This window comes from Cupressus sempervirens, chromosome 11 (assembly GCF_028749045.1).
Source record: "Cupressus sempervirens isolate cs-2001-9-10 chromosome 11, ASM2874904v1, whole genome shotgun sequence".
Lineage (NCBI taxonomy): Eukaryota > Viridiplantae > Streptophyta > Pinopsida > Cupressales > Cupressaceae > Cupressus > Cupressus sempervirens.
Genome location: NC_143128.1, coordinates 382,593,442 through 382,613,814, shown reverse-complemented (window position 1 = coordinate 382,613,814; position 20,373 = coordinate 382,593,442).

The window sequence follows — 20,373 nt, the reverse complement described above, 5'->3', positions numbered from 1 at the left end:
GGGAGTTAATATATTTAATTTGAGTAAAATAAGGAGTTAACTGATTCAATTTGAGTAGTGAAAGGAGTTAACTAATTTAACTCTTTTTTTATCAACAGTGAACTACAAATTTCCCTTTTTGAACTGAAGAGAGATTTTTTTGAGATATTTAATTTAATAAAATGAGATATGGTCTCATAATTATTTTTTCTATTTAATTAAATAATCTTTAATTAATTAGAGACACTTTTCTTATTTAATTAAATAACTTCATTTAATTAATTAGGAATGGCTTCTCATTTAATTAAATAACTTTGTTTAATTAATTAGAAGTAAGTACTTCATTTAATTAAATAGTTTCATTTAATTATTTTAAAATTTTTTTCGAAACTAGTCAACCATGGTTAAATTTGGTCAACTTTTGGTCAAACCTGATCTTTGCATATGTGAATAGGAGCAAATGTGAGTATGAATTCCAGCAACAATTCGATGCAAATTCTTATTCAACGTTTCAAAATGAAGAGATGAGGGTCTCTTAAATAGACTTTCTTGGAATTCATCAACGGTTGAGATCGATTTCAATCAACGGTCAGGATTAAAGGTGAAGTTCAGTCATAAAGGGAGATTTCCAAATTAAAGGGAGTTAACAGATTTAATTTGAGTAAAATAAGGAGTTAATTGATTCAATTTGAGTAGAAAAAGGAGTTAACTCATTTAACTCATTTTTGATCAATAGTGAACTGAAAATTTTCCTTTTTGAACTGAAGAGAGATTTTGTTGGGATATTTAATTTAATAAAATGAGATATGCTCTCATAATTACTTTTTCTATTTCATTAAATAATCTTTAATTAATTAGAGACACTGTTCTTATTTAATTAAACAACTTCATTTAATTAATTAGGAATGGCTTCTCATTTAATTAAATAACTTTTTTTAATTAATTAGAAGTAAGTACTCCATTTAATTAAATAATTTCATTTAATTATTTCAAATTTTTTTCTAAAATAGTCAACTCAAGTCAATCGTCGTTAAATCTGGTCAACTTTTGGTCAAACTTGATCTTTGGATATGTGAATATGAGAAAATGTGAGTATGAATTCTATGAACAATTTGATGCAAATTCTCATTCAACCTTTCAAAATGAAGAGATGAGGGTCTCTTAAATAGACTTTCCTAGAATTCATCAACGGTTGAGATCGATTTCAATCAATGGTTAGGATTAAAGGTGAAGTTCAGTCTTAAAGGGAGATTTCCAAATTAAAGGGAGTTAACAGATTTAATTTGAGTAAAATAAGGAGTTAACTGATTCAATTTGAGTAGAAATAGGAGTTAACTGATTTAACTTATTTTTTTATCAATAGTGAACTGGAAATTTTTCTTTTTGAACTGAAGAAAGATTTTGTTGAGATATTTAATTTAATAAAATAAGATATGCTCTCATAATTACTTTTTCTATTTAATTAAATAATCTTGAATTAATTAGAGACACTTTTCTTATTTAATTAAATAACTTCATTGAATTAATTAGGAATGGCTTCTCATTTAATTAAATAACTTTGTTTAATTAATTAGAAGTAAGTACTCTATTTAATTAAATAATTTCATTTAATAATTTCAAATTTTTTTTCGAAACTAGTCAACTCAAATCAACCATGTTTAAATCTGGTCAACTTTTGGTCAAACTTGATCTTTGCATATGTGTTATGTGTGCATGTTTTCTTATTCTATGGCGTGTCTGATGTGGTTAAGGAAGGGAGTCGTAGTCACCTGCTTAGTCGGGATCGACACGATGCATAATTTCCTGCCATTGTCTATTTAGCTTTGCATTATATATATTATATGTACATGGATTATTTTTTTGTAGGTTGCAAGTACCAAGTATCGACTTCTCTGAATTGCCAGGATGAGGGTACCCTATTATACTATCTCAATGATAAGAGAAGGGAGATAAATTCTCTAGTCCAAATCCCAAACCTTTAAGCCAATTGTCCTAGTGAGGTATGACAAGTATCTGGATATTTTACCCGCCGAATGTGTTAGATGACATAATTCGTGATTTTTAACCCTTTAGACTGATTTTGAGTGATTTGCTCTATGATGGGTTTTCATATTTTATCTTGGAAGTCTATGGTGAATTTTCTATTAATTAAGTCTTAATAAATAGATTTAATTAATAAATTAATTATTTGAGAAAATTAATATAAAATATCATGTTATTTGATATTTTGATTATAATTAATTAAATGTGAATTATTGAAGAAAAATAAATTAAATTAAAGAAAATTAGAAATTAAAATTAATAATAATAATAAAATAATAATAATAAAAGTTATAAAAGTTAAAATAAAAGTTATAAATATTTAAATAGAAATTATATAAAAAGTGAATTGGAGTTATAAGCTTGCATGGGAGTTAGTGCACTTCTCTATTTCTCAAGTGTTAACAACACGAGGGTTAGTGCATCAATTAAGCACATGGTGTCTACAACCCTATGGCTTATCTTGAAGGTTGGAAAAGACCCATGCTTAGTTGGTGACACCTTCCAGCTATTTCTAGAAGCATTCTAGATGTTTCTTGAAAGCTCTTTATATTCAGGCAATCATAGAAGCTTAGACATGGCGTTGGGAGAGCAATTGGAGCATTGGAGGACTCGAGAATTCTGAAGAAGGAAGGAGCTTGCTCTGCGGATTTTCTGAGGAAGAGCGATTTAGCATTAGAATTCAGGTAGATTCTCGTGATTTTATTTATGCTATTTTTGCATCATGCATTTCCTATCTTCTTCGTATCTTCCATATGTCTTATGAGAAGTTTCATATTTATATGCATTCTCAATATGGGTAGATTAATTTTATTGGAAAATCTTATATGCATTCTGTAATGCAAATATTTTATATTTAATTGTAGATATAATCTTTGTGGAAAAAAAAGAGAGACATACATGGTTATATGTTCAGATCTGCATACATACATACATACATACATACATACATACATACATATATATATATATATATATGCATATGTATACATTTATTATGAATCAATTATAAAATTCTAATTTATATATATACATACATATATATATATATATATACTGATACAGATATTTATATATACCTATGTATATAATGCACCGAATTAAGCGATTGATAAAATCACAGTGGAAAATTTATTAAATCGCATCGTGATTCATATCGCATGAAACAAGTATATATATTATATGTCGTGGGCATGATTCGTACTTACGCATCAGCCACGATGTCTTAATGAATCTCAAAATGATAAGAGTGAAAAATACAGTACCACCCGACTGCGTGGTACCTAAGTGGTCCACTCCCACCATGCTAAGTAGATAATCTCATGTCCCAAACAGGCTATCAAAATCACATAGCACATATCTCTATAAGTCCAGGAATCCTAAAAGTATACTAACTCAAATGTTCGAAACAAAAAATCTGACATCTATTCCCAGAGGCACACAATGACATGTAGGAACCTACTATGCAAGCAGGAAAGTGTCATCACAATTATCATGTACAAGTTACCCTGGCAGTTAGCTAAACTCCACAAGTCCATACTGATTTCATGCGGCCACTAGTATCCTCTCATACTGAGGAGGCATACTACGGAATGCAAGGTCGCAACCATGCGTCTCACTACTCCCATCCTAGTCTGTACAAGCACTCAAGTCATGGGCGAGAAGAAAACACTTATCTTTTTAGGTTCATTCAGTTAGTATTAGGTGTGAATGTTATCGCTTATTAATCCAACTTACAATGAGTTACCCTGGCAGCCTTTTAGGGCCTCGGCCCCCATTGCAAGCCACTTCCCGTCACTACATGCAGATATCCTACCCTAGTGCTCATGGAATCATAAATTTCAAAATCACAAAAGATAATCCATAAAATCATCAAATATGCATAAAAGCATCAAATCTCCATGAGCTAACATGCATAGAAAATCATGAAAACAATAGCTCTCTATTGGCAACTGAAGTATCACTGATAATCAAATATCCAATGGTTCTCAATAACCTATATATATATATATATATATATATATATCAATCATACTAATCGAAGACTCCAAAAATGGTTGAGTCAAATATGTCACAACATGACATCATCAGAAATAAATCCACATTTCAGTCCCATCATGGCGACTAAAAAATAAACCAAGGATAACTAATCGATGACCAAAAATAATGGTTAAGTCAAGTGTCTCATACATAAGAATCTCAACTATAACAATCAGTAATCACAACCAATACATAGAGCATTCCATCACATAACCATGGTTGGGTTTATAAAAATCGAGATTAAAACATCACCATGTCTCCACAATCACATAACCCCCAAGCCTCTGGTAGACATCTTATACTAGTCAACACTAGTCAACCCAAAACCCAAAATAAGAGCATAAAGAATGCACAATGCAAACACATGTTTTGGTTTTACAACTTGAGTTTAAATGTAGAGATCTCAGTTTAAGTTTCCAAATATGAAGAATGAATGGAGGAACACATATATTGTTTTTGGATAAATAAAAATTTTCTTTATTAGAACTAAAAATCCATTTTCGAATTAATAACATTTATTTGATACATCCCCCACCCAACTATCAATTCCTTATTTAATAATTTAAAACATTTAAATTATTAAATAGTTGAAAGTTATTAAAGAGTCACCTTATGAAAATAAACCTTCAATATAAATCATTTATCAAATAAAAATAACTTAATTTATAAATAACATATTTACATATTACATATATACATACATACATACATACATACATACATACATACATATATATATATATATATACATACATACATATGTAAATATATTAATACATTTTCATAAAATTGATTTAACAATTTCGATTGACTTCATATTATATAGTAATGAGAAATCGATTTTTTATAAACGTTTTAACATAAACATTTTTTCCTTGTGTCAGATTAACATTAATAAGCCCCAAAACACTTCCTGCGGTATGCAGTACTTGCGATCACAAGCACTGCACCGACAGCGGGTACGTAGTACCCTTGTCACCGCAGACCTGCGATAGCAGGTCTCTGCCTTCCGTCGGCGCGGGGTATGAATCGTGCCCACGACATATAATATATATACTTGTTTCATGCAATATGAATCGCGATGCGATTTAATAAATTTTCCACTGCGATTTTATCAATCGCTCAATTCGATGCATTATATACATAGGTATATATATATATGTATGTATGTATGTATGTATGTATGTATATATAAATTTGAATTTTATAATTGATTCATAATAAATGTATACATATGCATATATATATATATATATATATATATGTATATGTATATGTATATGTATATGTATATGTATATGTATATGTATATGTATATGTATATGTATATGTATATGTATATGTATATGTATATGTATATGTATATGTATATGTATATGTATATGTATATGTATATGTATATGTATATGTATATGTATATGTATATGTATATGTATATGTATATGTATATGTATATGTATATGTATGTATATGTATATGTATGCAGATATGAACATATAACCATGTATGTCTCTTTTTTTTTTCCACAAAGATTATATCTACAATTAAGAATAAAATATTTGCATTATAGAATGCATATAAGATTTTCCAATAAAATTAATCTACCAATATTGAGAATGCATATAAATATGAAACTTCTCAGAAGACATATGGAAGACATGAAAAAGACAGAGAATGCATGATGCGAAAATAGCATAAATAAAATCACGAGAATCTACCCGAATTCTGATGCTAAATCGCTCTTCCTTAGAAAATCCGCAGAGCAAGCTCCTCCCTTCTTCAAAATTCTTGAGTCCTCCAATGCTCCAATTGCTCTCCCAACGCCATGTCTAAGCTTCTATGAATGCTTGAATATAAAGAGCTTTCAGGAAATATCTAGAATGCTTCTAGAAACAGCTGAAAGATGTCACCAACTAAGCATGGGTCTTTTCCAACCTTCAAGATAAGCCATAGGGTTGTAGACACCATGTGCTTAATTGATGCACTAACTCCTGTGTTGTTGACACTTGAGAAATAGAGAAGTGCACTAACTCCCATGCAAGCTTATAACTCCAATTCACTTTTTATATAATTTCTATTTAAATATTTATAACTTTCATTTTAACTTTTATAACTTTTATTATTATTATTTATTTATTACTTTATTATTATTAATAATTTTAATTTCTAATTTTCTTTTATTTAATTCATTTTTTCTCAATAATTCACATTTAATTAATTACAATCAAAATATCAAATAACATGATATTTTATATTAATTTTTTCAAATAATTAATTTATTAATTAAATCTATTTATTAAGATAATTAATAGAAAATTCACCATAGACTTCCAAGATAAAATATGAAAACCCATCATAGAGCAAATCAATCAAAATTAGTCTAAAGGGTTAAAAATCATGAATTTTGTCATCCGACACATTCGGCGAGTAAAATATCCAGATACTTGTCCTACCTCACTAGGACAATTGGCTTAAAGGTTTGGGATTTGGACTTGAGAATTTATCTCCCTTCTCTTATCATTGAGATAGTATAATAGGGTACGTTCATCCTGGCAATTCTAGGAAGTCGATACTTGGTACCTACAACCTGCAAAAAAATTATGCATGTACATACAATATATATAATGCTAAGCTAAATGAACAATGGTAGGAAATGGTGCATCATGTAGATCTTAACTAAGCAGGTGACTACGACTCCCTTCCTTAACCAAATCAGACACGCCATAAAATAAGAAAACACACACACCATACACATGCAAGTATGGGGTAAGTATCTATAATAAAACACATAAGATAATAAACCATCCATCTAATCATCAATAATAACTGAAAATAGTATAATGATCATCATGTATGCCTGAAATGTAAAATCTAAATGATCTCATCATATGACCACTAAATCCATAACATAATGTCTGATAGTGTCAAAACAATACCACTAATCCATCAACATAAGACTAGTCTATCATAGTCTCATAATAATAACAATGTCAAAAAAAGATGTGGAGGAGGGTAGGCACTACATTTGCATCAAATTGTTGCTGGAATTCATACTCACATTTGCTCATATTCACATATGCAAAGATCAAGTTTGACCAAAAGTTGACCAAATTTAACCACGGTTGACTTGAGTTGACTAGTTTCGAAAATAATTTTAAAATAATTAAAATAAATTATTTAATTAAATGGAGTACTTACTTCTAATTAATTAAACAAAGTTATTTAATTAAATGAGAAGCTATTCCTAATTAATTAAATGAAGTTATTTAATTAAATAAGAAAAGTGTCTCTAATTAATTAAAGATTATTTAATTAAATAGAAAAAGTAATTATGAGAGCATATCTTATTTTATTAAATTAAATATCTCAACAAAATCTCTCTTCAATTCAAAAAGGGAAATTTCCAGTTCACTATTGATAAAAAAAATAAGTTAAATGAGTTAACTCCTCTTTCTACTCAAATTGAATCAGTTAACTCATTATTTTACTCAAATTAAATCTGTTAACACCCTTTAATTTGGAAATCTCCCTTTATGACTGAACTTCACCTTTAGTCCTGACCGTTGATTGAAATCGATCTCAACCATTGATGAATTCCAAAAAAGTCTATTTAAGAGACCCTCATCTCTTCATTTTGAAAGGTTGAATGAGAATTTGCATCGAATTGTTGCTGGAATTCATACTCACATTTGCTCATATTCACATACGCAAAGATCAAGTTTGACCAAAAGTTAACCAGATTTAACTACGGTTGACTTGAGTTGAATAGTTTCGAAAAGAATTTTGAAATAATTAAATGAAATTATTTAATTAAATGGAGTACTTACTTCTAATTAATTAAACAAAGTTATTTAATTAAATGAGAAGCCATTCTTAATTAATTATATGAAGTTATTTAATTAAATAAGAAAAGTGTCTCTAATTAATTAAAGATTATTTAATTAAATAGAAAAATTAATTATGAGAGCATATCTCATTTGATTAAATTAAATATCTCAATAAAATCTTTCTTCAGTTCGAAAAGAGAAATTTTCAGTTGACTATTGATCAAAAATGAGTTAAATGAGTTAACTCATTTTTCTGCTCAAATTGAATAAGTTAACTCCTTATTTTACTCAAATTAAATATGTTAACTCCCTTTAATTTGGAAATCTCCCTTTATGACTGAACTTCACCTTTAATCCTGACCGTTGATTGAAATCGATCTCAACAGTTGATGAATTCTATGAAAGTCTATTTAAGAGACCCTCATCTCTTCATTTTGAAAGGTTGACTGAGAATTTGCATCGAATTGTTGCTGGAATTCATACTCACATTTCCTCATATTCACATACACAAAGATCAAGTTTGACCAAAAGTTGACCAAATTTAACCACGGTTAACTTGAGTTCACTAGTTTCGAAAAGAATTTTGAAATAATTAAATGAAATTATTTAATTAAATAGAGTACTTACTTCTAATTAATTAAACAAAGTTATTTAATTAAATGAGAAGCCATTCCTAATTAATTAAATAAAGTTATTTAATTAAACAAGAAAAGTGTCTCTAATTAATTAAAAATTATTTAATTAAATAAAAAAAGTAATTATGAGAGCATATCTCATTTTATTAAATTAAATATCTCAACAAAATCTCTCTTCAGTTCAAAAAGGGAAATTTCCAGTTCACTATTGATAAAAAATGAGTTAAATGAGTTAACTCCTTTTTCTACTCAAATTGAATCAATTAACTCTTTATTTTACTCAAATTAAATCTGTTAACACCCTTTCATTTGGAAATCTCCCTTTATGATTGAACTTCACCTTTAATCCTGACCGTTGATCGAAATCGATCTCAAGCATTGATGAATTCTAAGAAAGTCTATTTAAGAGACCCTCATCTCTTCATTTTGAAAGGTTGAATGAGAATTTGCATCAAATTGTTGCTAGAATTCATACTCACATTTGCTCATATTCACATACGCAAAGAACAAGTTTGACCAAAAGTTGACCAGATTTAACCACGGTTGACTTGAGTTGACTAGTTTCGAATTTTTTTTTTAAATAATTAAAAGAAATTATTTAATTAAATGGAGTACTTACTTCTAATTAATTAAACAATGTTATTTAATTAAATGAGAAGCCATTCCTAATTAATTAAATGAAGTTATTTAATTAAATCAAAAAAGTGTCTCTAATTAATTAAAGATTATTTAATTAAATAGAAAAGGTAATTATGAGAGCATATCTCATTTTATTAAATTAAATATCTCAACAAAATCTTTCTTCAATTCAAAAAGTAAAATTTCCAGTTCATTATTGATAAAAAATGAGTGAAATCAGTTAACTCCTTTCTCTACTCAAATTGAATCAGTTAACTCTTTATTTTACTCAAATTAAATCTGTTAACTCCCTTTAATTTGGAAATCTCCCTTTATGACTGAATTTCACCTTTAATCCTGATCGTTGATTGAAATCGATCTCAACCATTGATGAATTCTAAGAAAGTCTATTTAAGAGACCCTCATCTCTTCATTTTGAAAGGTTGAATGAGAATTTGCATCGAATTGTTGCTGGAATTTATACTCACATTTGCTCATAATGACATACGCAAAGATCAAGTTTGACCAAAAGTTGACTAGATTTAACCATGGTTGACTTGAGTTGACTACTTTTGAAAAGAATTTTGAAATAATTAAATGAAATTATTTAATTAAATGGAGTACTTACTTCTAATTAATTAAACAAAGTTATTTAATTAAATGAGAAGCCATTGTTAATTAATTAAATGAAGTTATTTAATTAAATAAGAAAAGTGTCTCTAATTAATTAAAGATTATTTAATTAAATAAAAAAAGTAATTATGAGAGCATATCTCATTTTATTAAATTAAATATCTCAACAAAATCTCTCTTCAATTCAAAAAGGGAAATTTCCAGTTCACTATTGATCAAAAATGAGTTAAATTAGTTAACTCCTTTTTCTACTCAAATTGAATCAGTTAACTCGTTATTTTATTCAAATTAAATCTGTTAACTCTTTTTAATTTGAAAATCTCCCTTTATGACTGAACTTCATCTTTAATCCTGACCGTTGATTGAAATCGATCTCTACCGTTGATGAATTCCAAGAAAGTCTATTTAAGAGACCCTCATCTCTTCATTTTGAAATGTTGAATGAGAATTTGCATCAAATTGTTGCTTGAATTCATACTCACATTTGCTCATATTCACATACGCAAAGATCAAGTGTAATGCCCCGCCAAGAGATCCAAATAATTTTACTAAGTTTTCCAAACAATTTTTTTTTTTTTAAAACATGAAAGATAAAACCATTCATAACATTTGCGAAAGTAATAGAACCAATTCAAATAAAAATAAACATAACATATATACATAACAGGCTACATTCTTTAAAGATCACTTAACGTTGTATCACATCTAAATTAATTATTCATCTAACATCTCATCTTTATGAAATAACAATGATACATCCAATGTACTTAAACAATATACAAGTGTCCTTTTGTAATTATATTTTAGTTTAGCTCAATTATCCACTGTACATATCACAGAGTATGAAAAGCTTAAAAGAATAAACATCCAAGTAAATAATGTACATCATCATCATCTAATATTAATCTATGATGCAATAACATAAATAAAACCACATATCATACATGATACATCATCACAAAAGATATAAACATCCATCACAAAAGATAACCATATATCACAAACATAAATAACTAAGTGCACGGTTCCTCCCAACCGTAAATAACATCATTAGACCATCGTGAATCTTATCCATCCCTCCGTGCGTAACATTCCAAAGTACCAAAGAGATCATCTGTATTAACATAGTAAGAATGTCACTCCTAAAATATTCTACTAACATGGAAAGTAAAGCATAATAAATCATCAACTAACATATGCAAAGTAAAGCAAATCATCAATATAAGAAACATACTAGTAAATACATCCATCATAAGGTATATTACCTATCATAATGCTCCAAGAACATAATGAAGAATAAATACCAACTAAGGATACTCCAGCCACGGTGTCTCGGACGGATCTCAAATGATAAGAGTGAAAATACACTACGACCCGACCGCGTGGAGCCTGAGTGGTCCGCTCCCACCTTGCTGAGGAGATAATCTCAAGTCTCAAACAGGATATCAATTTACGAAGCACAAATCTCTATAAGTCCAAAAATCCTAAAAATATACTAACTCAAAGGTTCCAATCACGAAACTGACATCTACTTCCCAGAGGCACACAATGACATGTAGGAAACCTACTCTGCAAGCGGAAAAGTGTCATTGCATTTATAATGTACAAGTTACCTTGGTAGTTAGCTAAACTCCACAGGTCCATACTGATCTCATGCGGCCACTAGTATCCTCTTATACTGATGAGGCATACTACGGAATGGACGGTCGCAACCATGCGTTCTCACTACTCCCATACTAGCCTGTACAAGCACTCAAATAATGGGCGAGAAAATCAAAACAATTATCTTTTTAGGTTCATTTAATCTCCATTTAGTATGTAAATGTTATCACTTATTAACCAAACTTACAATGAGTTACCCTGGCAGCCACTTAGGGCCCCGGTCCCCATTGCAAGTCGCTTCCCGACACTACAAGTAGATTACCTACCCTAAGCTCATGGAATCATAAATTTCAAAATCATAAAAGATAATCCATAATAAAATCATCAAATATGCATAAAAGCATCAAATATCCATAATGAGAATCATCAAATCTCCATGATAAGAATCATCAAATCTCCATGAGCATGTGAAAAAGCATCCATAGAAAATCATGACCACAACAGCTCTCTATTAGCAACTGAAGGCATCACTGATAATCATAAGTATCAATTGGTTCTCAATAACCAAAATATATCTCAAGATAAATGGTTCTCAACAAGCAACCAAGAATATCTGAAAATCATACTGATCGAAGACTCCAAAATGGTTGATTCAAACATGTCACAACATGACATCATTAAGAAATAAATCCATATTTCAGTCCCATCATGGTGACTAGAAAATAATCCAAGGATAACTGATCAATGACTCAAAAATGATTAGCTCAAGTGTATCATACACATACCTCTCAGCTTCACACATGAAGACTGAAATAACAATCAGTAAATACAAATATTTCATAGAGCATACGATCACATTACCATGGTTGGGCTTATAAAGATCGAGACCAATAAGATCAACATGCCATCATATCTCATAACCCCTGAGCCTCTGGTAACATTTTAGGACTGGTCATAACTAATCAACCCAAAACCCAAAACAAGAAGCATATAGAATACACGATGCAAACACATATTTTGGTTTTCTAAATTCACATAGTTGAATAATGTGTAGGGCTTTTCAGTTTTTTGTTTGCAAGTATACTTTCAAGTGTATAAAGTTATCATTTGACCTACAAGTCAACCCATTTGTTCCCCGATAGTATTGTTCTAAAAATAACTTAAGGATAATTATTTACTCATTAAACTCATCATCACTGACTTTTAATTAAATTGCTTTCTTTACTTAACTAAGATCCATATTCTAATTGATTAACTCTCCTTCATAAATCAAGGATCATTATTCATTGATAAAATAACCAATTATCAGACTAAGAAGAATTATAACTTTATTAAAATGATCAATTAAATCAAACAATTAACATAGGTACACCATCCATGACCTATTAACATCTAATAGTTTCCAATTCAATAATACTAAGTCTCACCATTAAAACATCTAAGGTCGTTATTCAAGTCATGAGAGTACGACTTATCAACTTCGATGTAAATACTTCACAACTTTGCTAGAGGAATCAATATTAACATATCAATTAAAACACTATTACATAACTTGATTATTAATTAAATCTAATTAACTCTAATTAATTTAATTAATAATTACATATCCAAGGCAACATTTCAATTAATATCAGTTGACTAATAACTAACTATAATTTTGTAAGTTAAAAGTCATCTATAATTTAGTACACAAATATTCATATTCATAGTTCAATAATAATAACTTGTTAATATTTAATAACAAGCTATATTGAAAATCTTATTAATAAATCTATAATGACCACAATCGTCATTCTTTCAACAATGTTTCCATTTTATTTTAATAATAACAAATTATAATAAACTCCCAATACCAAGTATTATTATCTCAAATAAGTTTTCCCTATGTACGATAATTCAATTAATTAATACTCCAAATTATTAACCAATTCAATTTGATTAATATCTGTTACAGTACTTCAATCATTAACTAATCTCCTCTAGATTAACTCTGATCGTATTAATTGATAACTATTTAAACCATTTACACTATTATTTATTAATAGTTTGTTAGTCCTAATAAACATTAATAAATAATAAACTCATCAAAACTATTATTAATCGATCTAGAGAACTTTACATAAGTTTCATTAGTTAACTCTTAATACCATTAAGGTATATCAATAATTTAGTTAATAATATATAACGTATTAATAATACCATAGTAATTCAAATTATAACAATGTTATAATAGTGACTTCATGTCAATTAAATCTTAATCTATTATCATTAAAGTCTCTTCATTTAAAAACGTAATATAAAATTACCATCCCTAAATTATTTAATATATATTAAATAGTATTTAATATACATTACAAAAAGTCGACTATATAAACTATATTAAAAATCTCTTTTCTTTTAATTTTCTCTCATTTAAAAATCTATCTACTTAGATTGAATAATAATTAATTACACCTTCTACTATTAACTAATCTTAATTAAATTAGATTAGATAATAAACCATATAAAACTAATGCATATTAATAAGATTCTAATAAGGGAAGATTGCAATAATATCTTAATTCATTCCATATTTTGATATATTAGTTTTGTGAAGTTTAAGCATAAAGAATTCTTGGTTATGGGAAATGAAAAAATATCTGTCCTTGAATAAAATAGTCTTAGTACGACGGTCATATCTCCCTAATGAACCATTGGATCGAGCTAAAATTGAAATATGTTGGAGAGGGCCAAGTTGCGCCAATTCTGACTGGAGGGATCGAATAAATTTGATCACGATAAAAAGTTATGAATAACTGAGTTTGGATCTATCTAAGGGTCAGTGACAGGACAATTAAAAAATTTCTTCTTAAAAGGAAATTATTCTCTAAATTTATCTAATAATTTCACTAATGGATTTGGCCATAAATCTTGAAACCATTTTCAAGTCTATTTCAATTGATTCTAATTCAAACCCAAACCCGTTTTCTCTTTTTTTTTAAAATCCATGCATATAAATTTCTCAAATAAATTTAATTGCCCAAATTGAAAATGCATACAATAAAAATATGAAATTTCTCAGAAGACATATGGAAGACACGAAGAAGACAGGAATGCATGATGCGAAAATAGCATACGAAAACTCACAAAAATCTACCCGAATTCTAATGCTAATTTGTTCTTCCTCAGAAAACTCGCAAATCAAGCTCCCTTCTTCAGAGTTCTTGAGTCCTCCCATGTTCTAATTGCTCTCCACCCCCTCCTTAAGCTTCTATGAATGCCTGAATATAAAGAGCTCTCAAGAAACCTTCGAATTGCTTCTTGAAACCGCTGAAAGGTGTCACCAACTAAACATGGGTCTTTTTTAACCTTTTTGATGAATCATAGAGTTGTAGACACCTTGTGCTTAATTGATGCACTAACCCCCGTGTTGTTGACACATGTTAGTTCCCATACAAGCTTATAATTCTAATTTACTTTTTAAATAATCTCTATTTAAATTTTATAACTTTCATTTTAATTTTTATAACTTTTATTATTATTATTTTATTTATTACTTTATTATTATTTTATAATTATTATTAATTTTAATTTCTAGTTTTATTTTATTTAATTCTTTTTCTCCAATAATTCACATTTAATTAATTACAATCAAAATATCAAATAAATAATTTATTAATTAAATCTATTTATTAAGCCTTAATTAATGAAAAATTCACCATAGACCTCCAAGATAAAATGTGAAAACCCATCATAGAACAAATCATACAAAATAAATATAAAGGGTTAAAAATTACGAAATATGTCATCCGACACATTCAGTAGGTATTCAACTCAGATACTTGTTCTAATTTTCCAATTAGGAAAAATGGCTCAAAGGGTTGGGATTTGGACTTGAGAATTTATCTCCCCTCTCTTATCATTGAGATAATGTGATAGGGTACGCTCATCTTGACAATTCAAGGAAGTCGATATCCGGTACCTACAACCTGCATAAAAACCATGCATGTACAAACACAATATATACTAAACTAAACAAACAATGGTAGGAAGTGGTGCATCGTATAGATCTCGACTAGCAGGTGACTACGACTCCCTTCCTTAACCACATCAGACACGCCATACAAAAGTAAACACACAAGGCAAACATGCACACCATACACATGCAAGTATGGGGTAAGTATCCATAAGAAAACACATATGATAATAAATCATCTTACTAATCATCATTAATAATTGAAAGCAATGTAATAATCATCATCAATAATTGTCAACACTAAAAATAATCATCACACATACATGAAATGTAGAGTCTAAGTAATCTCATCACATAATAAATTGAATCCATAGCACAATATCTGATAATCTCAAAAGAATGCTGCTAACCAACAACATAAAACTACTTCTAAAAGAGTTCAACAACGATAACAAATGTGAACCAGGGGCAGGCACTACATCAAGTTTGACCAAAAGTTGACCAGATTTAATCACAGTTGACTTGAGTTGACTAGTTTCGAAAAGAATTTTAAAATAATTAAACAAAATTATTTAATTAAATGAAGTACTTACTTCTAATTAATTAAACAAAGTTATTTAATTAAATGAGAAGCCATTCCTAATTAATTAAATTAAGTTATTTAATTAAATAAAAAAAGTGTCTCTAATTAATTAAAGATTATTTAATTAAATAGAAAAAGTAATTATGAGAGCATATCTCATTTTATTAAATTAAATATCTCAACAAAATCTCTCTTCCATTCAAAAAGTAAAATTTCTAGTTCACTATTGATAAAAAATGAGTTAAATCAATTAACTCCTTTTTCTACTCAAATTGAATCAGTTAACTCCTTATTTTACTCAAATTAAATCTGTTAACTCCCTTTAATTTAGAAATCTCTCTTTATGACTGAACTTCACCTTTAATCCTGACCATTGATTGAAATCGATCTCAACTGTTGATGAATTCCAGGAAAGTCTATTTAACAGACCCTCATCTCTTCATTTTGAAAGATTGAATGAGAATTTGCATCGAATTGTTGTTGGAATTCATACATACATTTTCTCATATTCACATACGCAAAGATCAAGTTTGACAAAAAGTTGACCAGATTTAACCACGGTTTACTTGAGTTGACTAGTTTCGAATTTTTTTTGAAATAATTAAACAAAATTATTTAATTAAATAGAGTACTTACTTCTAATTAATTAAACAAAGTTATTTAATTAAATGACAAGCCATTCCTAATTAATTAAATGAAGTTATTTAATTAAATAAGAAAAGTGTCTCTAATTAATTAAAGATTATTTAATTAAATAGAAAAAGTAATTATGAGAGCATATCTCATTTTATTAAATTAAATATCTCAATAAAATCTCTTTTCAGTTCAAAAATAGAAATTTCCAGTTCACTATTGATAAAAAAAAGAGTTAAATCAGTTAACTCCTTTTTCTACTCAAATTGAATCAGTTAACTCCTTATTTTACTCAAATTAAATCTATTAACTCCCTTTAATTTAAAAATCTCCCTTTATGACTGAACTTCACATTTAATCCTGACCGTTGATTGAAATCGATCTCAATCGTTGATGAATTCCAAGAAAGTCTATTTAAGAGACCCTCATCTCTTCATTTTGAAAGGTTGAATGAGAATTTGCATCGAATTGTTGCTGGAATTCATACTCACATTTTCTCATATTCACATATGACAAGATCAGGTTTGACCAAAAGTTGACCAGATTTAACCACGGTTGACATGAGTTGACTAGTTTCTAAAAGAAATTTGAAATAATTAAATGAAATTATTTAATTAAATGAAGTACTTACATCTAATTAATTAAAAAAAGTTATTTAATTAAATGAGAAGCCATTCCTAATTAATTAAATGAAGTTATTTAATTAAATAAGAAAAGTGTCTCTAATTAATTAAATATTATTTAATTAAATAAAAAAGGTAATTATGAGAGCATATCTTATTTTAGTAAATTAAATATCTAAACAAAATCTCACTTCAGTTCAAAAAGTGAAATTTCCAGTTCACTATTGATAAAAAAAGAGTTAAATTAGTTAACTCCTTTATCTACTCAAATTGAATCAGTTAACTCCTTATTTTATACAAATTAAATATGTTAACTCCCTTTAATTTGAAAATCTCCCTTTATGACTGAACTTCACCTTTAATCTTGACCGTTGATTGAAATCAATCTCAACTGTTGATGAATTCCAAGAAAGTCTATTTATGAGACCCTCATCTCTTCATTTTGAAAGGTTCAATGAGAATTTGCATCGAATTGTTGCTGGAATTCATACTCGCATTTGCTCATATTCACATACGCAAAGATCAAGTTTGAAAAAAAGTTGACCAGATATAACCACGGTTGACTTGAGTTGACTAGTTTCCAAAAGAATTTTTAAATAATTAAACAAAATTATTTAATTAAATGGAGTACTTACATCTAATTAATTAAACAAAGCTATTTAATTAAATGAGAAGCCATTCCTAATTAATTAAATGAAGTTATTTAATTAAATAAGAAAAGTGTCTCTAATTAATTAAAAATTATTTAATTAAATACAAAAAGTAAGTATGAGAGCATATCTCAATTTATTAAATTAAATATCTCAAAAAAATATCTCTTCAGTTCAAAAAAAGAAATTTCCAGTTCACTATTGATAAAAAATGAGTTAAATCAGTTAACCCTCTTTTCTACTCAAATTGAATAAGTTAACTCCTTATTTTACTCAAATTAAATTTGTTAACTCCCTTTAATTTGGAAATCTCTCTTTATGACTGAACTTCACCTTTAATCCTGATCGTTGATTGAAACTGATCTCAACCGTTGATGAATTCCAGGAAAGTCTATTTAAGAGACCCTCATCTCTTAATTTTGAAAAGTTGAATGAGAATTTGCATCAAATTGTTGCTGAAATTCATACTCACATTTGCTCATATTCACATACGAAAATATTAAGTTTGACCAAAAGTTGACCAGATTTAACCACAGTTGACTTGAGTTGACTAGTTTCGAAAAGAATTTTGAAATGATTAAACAAAATTATTTAATTAAATCGACTACTTACTTCTAATTAATTAAGCAAAGTTATTTAATTAAATGAGACGCCATTCCTAATTAATTAAACGAAGTTATTTAATTAAATAAGAAAAATGTCTCTAATTAATTAAAGATTATTTAATTAAATAGAAAAAGTAATTATGAGAGCATATCTCATTTTATTAAATTAAATATCTCAACAAAATCTCTCTTCAGTTCAAAAAGGGAAATTTTTAGTTCACTATTAATAAAAAATGAGTTAAATCAGTTAACTCTTTTTTCTATTCAAATTGAATCAGTTAACTCCTTATTTTACTCAAATTAAATCTGTTAACTCCCTTTAATTTGAAAATCTCCCTTTATGACTGAACTTCACCTTTAATCCTGATCGTTGATTGAAATCGATCTCACCCGTTGATGAATTTCAGGAAAGTCTATTTAAGAGACCCTCATCTCTTCATTTTGAAAGGTTGGATGAGAATTTGCATCAAATTGTTACTGGAATTCATATTCGCATTTACTCATATTCACATACGCAAAGATCCAATTTGACCATAAGTTGACCAAATTTAACCACGGTTGACTTGAGTTGACTAGTTTCGAAAAAAGTTTTGAAATAATTAAACAAAATTATTTAAATAAATGGATTACTTACTTCTAATTAAATAAACAAAGTTATTTAATTAAATGAGAAGCCATTCCTAATTAATTAAATGAAGTTATTTAATTAAATAAGAAAAGTGTCTCTAATTAATTAAAGATTATTTAGTTAAATAGAAAAGGTAATTATGAGAGCATATTTCATTTTGTTAAATTAAATATCTCAACAAAATCTCTCTTTAGTTCAAAAAGTGAAATTTTCAGTTCACTATTGATCAAAAATGAGTGAAATCAGTTAACTCCTTTCTCTACTCAAATTGAATCAGTTAACTCCTTATTTTACTCAAATTAAATCTGTTAACTCCCTTTAATTTGGAAATCTCCCTTTATGACTGAACTGCACATTTAATCCTGACCGTTGATTGAAATCGATCTCAACCGTTGATGAATTCCAAAAAAGTCTATTTAAGAGACCCTCATCTCTTCATTTTGAAAGGTTGAATGAGAGTTTGCATCGAATTGTTGCTGGAATTCATACTCACATTTGCTCATATTCACATACGCAAAGATCAAGTTTGACAAAAAGATGACCAGATTTAACCACAGTTGACATGAGTTGACTAGTTTCGAAAAGAATTTTAAAATAATTAAACGAAATTATTTAATTAAATGGAGTACTTACTTCTAATTAATTAAACAAAGTTATTTAATTAAATGAGAAGCCATTCCTAATTAATTAATGGAAGTTATTTAATTAAATAAGAAAAGTGTCTCTAATTAATTAAAGATTATTTAATTAAATAGAAAAAGTAATTATGAGAGCATATCTCATTTTATTAAATTAAATATCTCAACAAAATCTCTCTTCAGTTCAAAAACGGAAATTTCTAGTTCACTATTGATAAAAAATGAGTTAAATGAGTTAACTCCTTTTTCTACTCAAATTGAATAAGTTAACTCCTTATTTTACTCAAATTAAATCTGTTAACTCCCTTTAATTTGAAAATCTCCCTTGATGACTGAACTTCACCTTTAATCCTGACCGTTGATTGAAATCGATCTCAACCGTTGATGAATTCCAGGAAAGTCCATTTAAGAAACCCTCATTTCTTCATTTTGAAAGGTTTAATGAGAATTTGTATCGAATTGTTGCTGGAATTCATACTCACATTTGCTCATATTCACATACGCAAAGATCAAGTTTGACCAAAAGTTGACCAGATTTAACCACGGTTGACTTGAGTTGACTAGTTTCAAATTTTTTTTTGAAATAATTTAATGAAATTATTTAATTAAATGGAGTACTTACTTCTAATTAATTAAACAAAGTTATTTAATTAAATGAAAAGCCATTCCTAATTAATTAAAAGA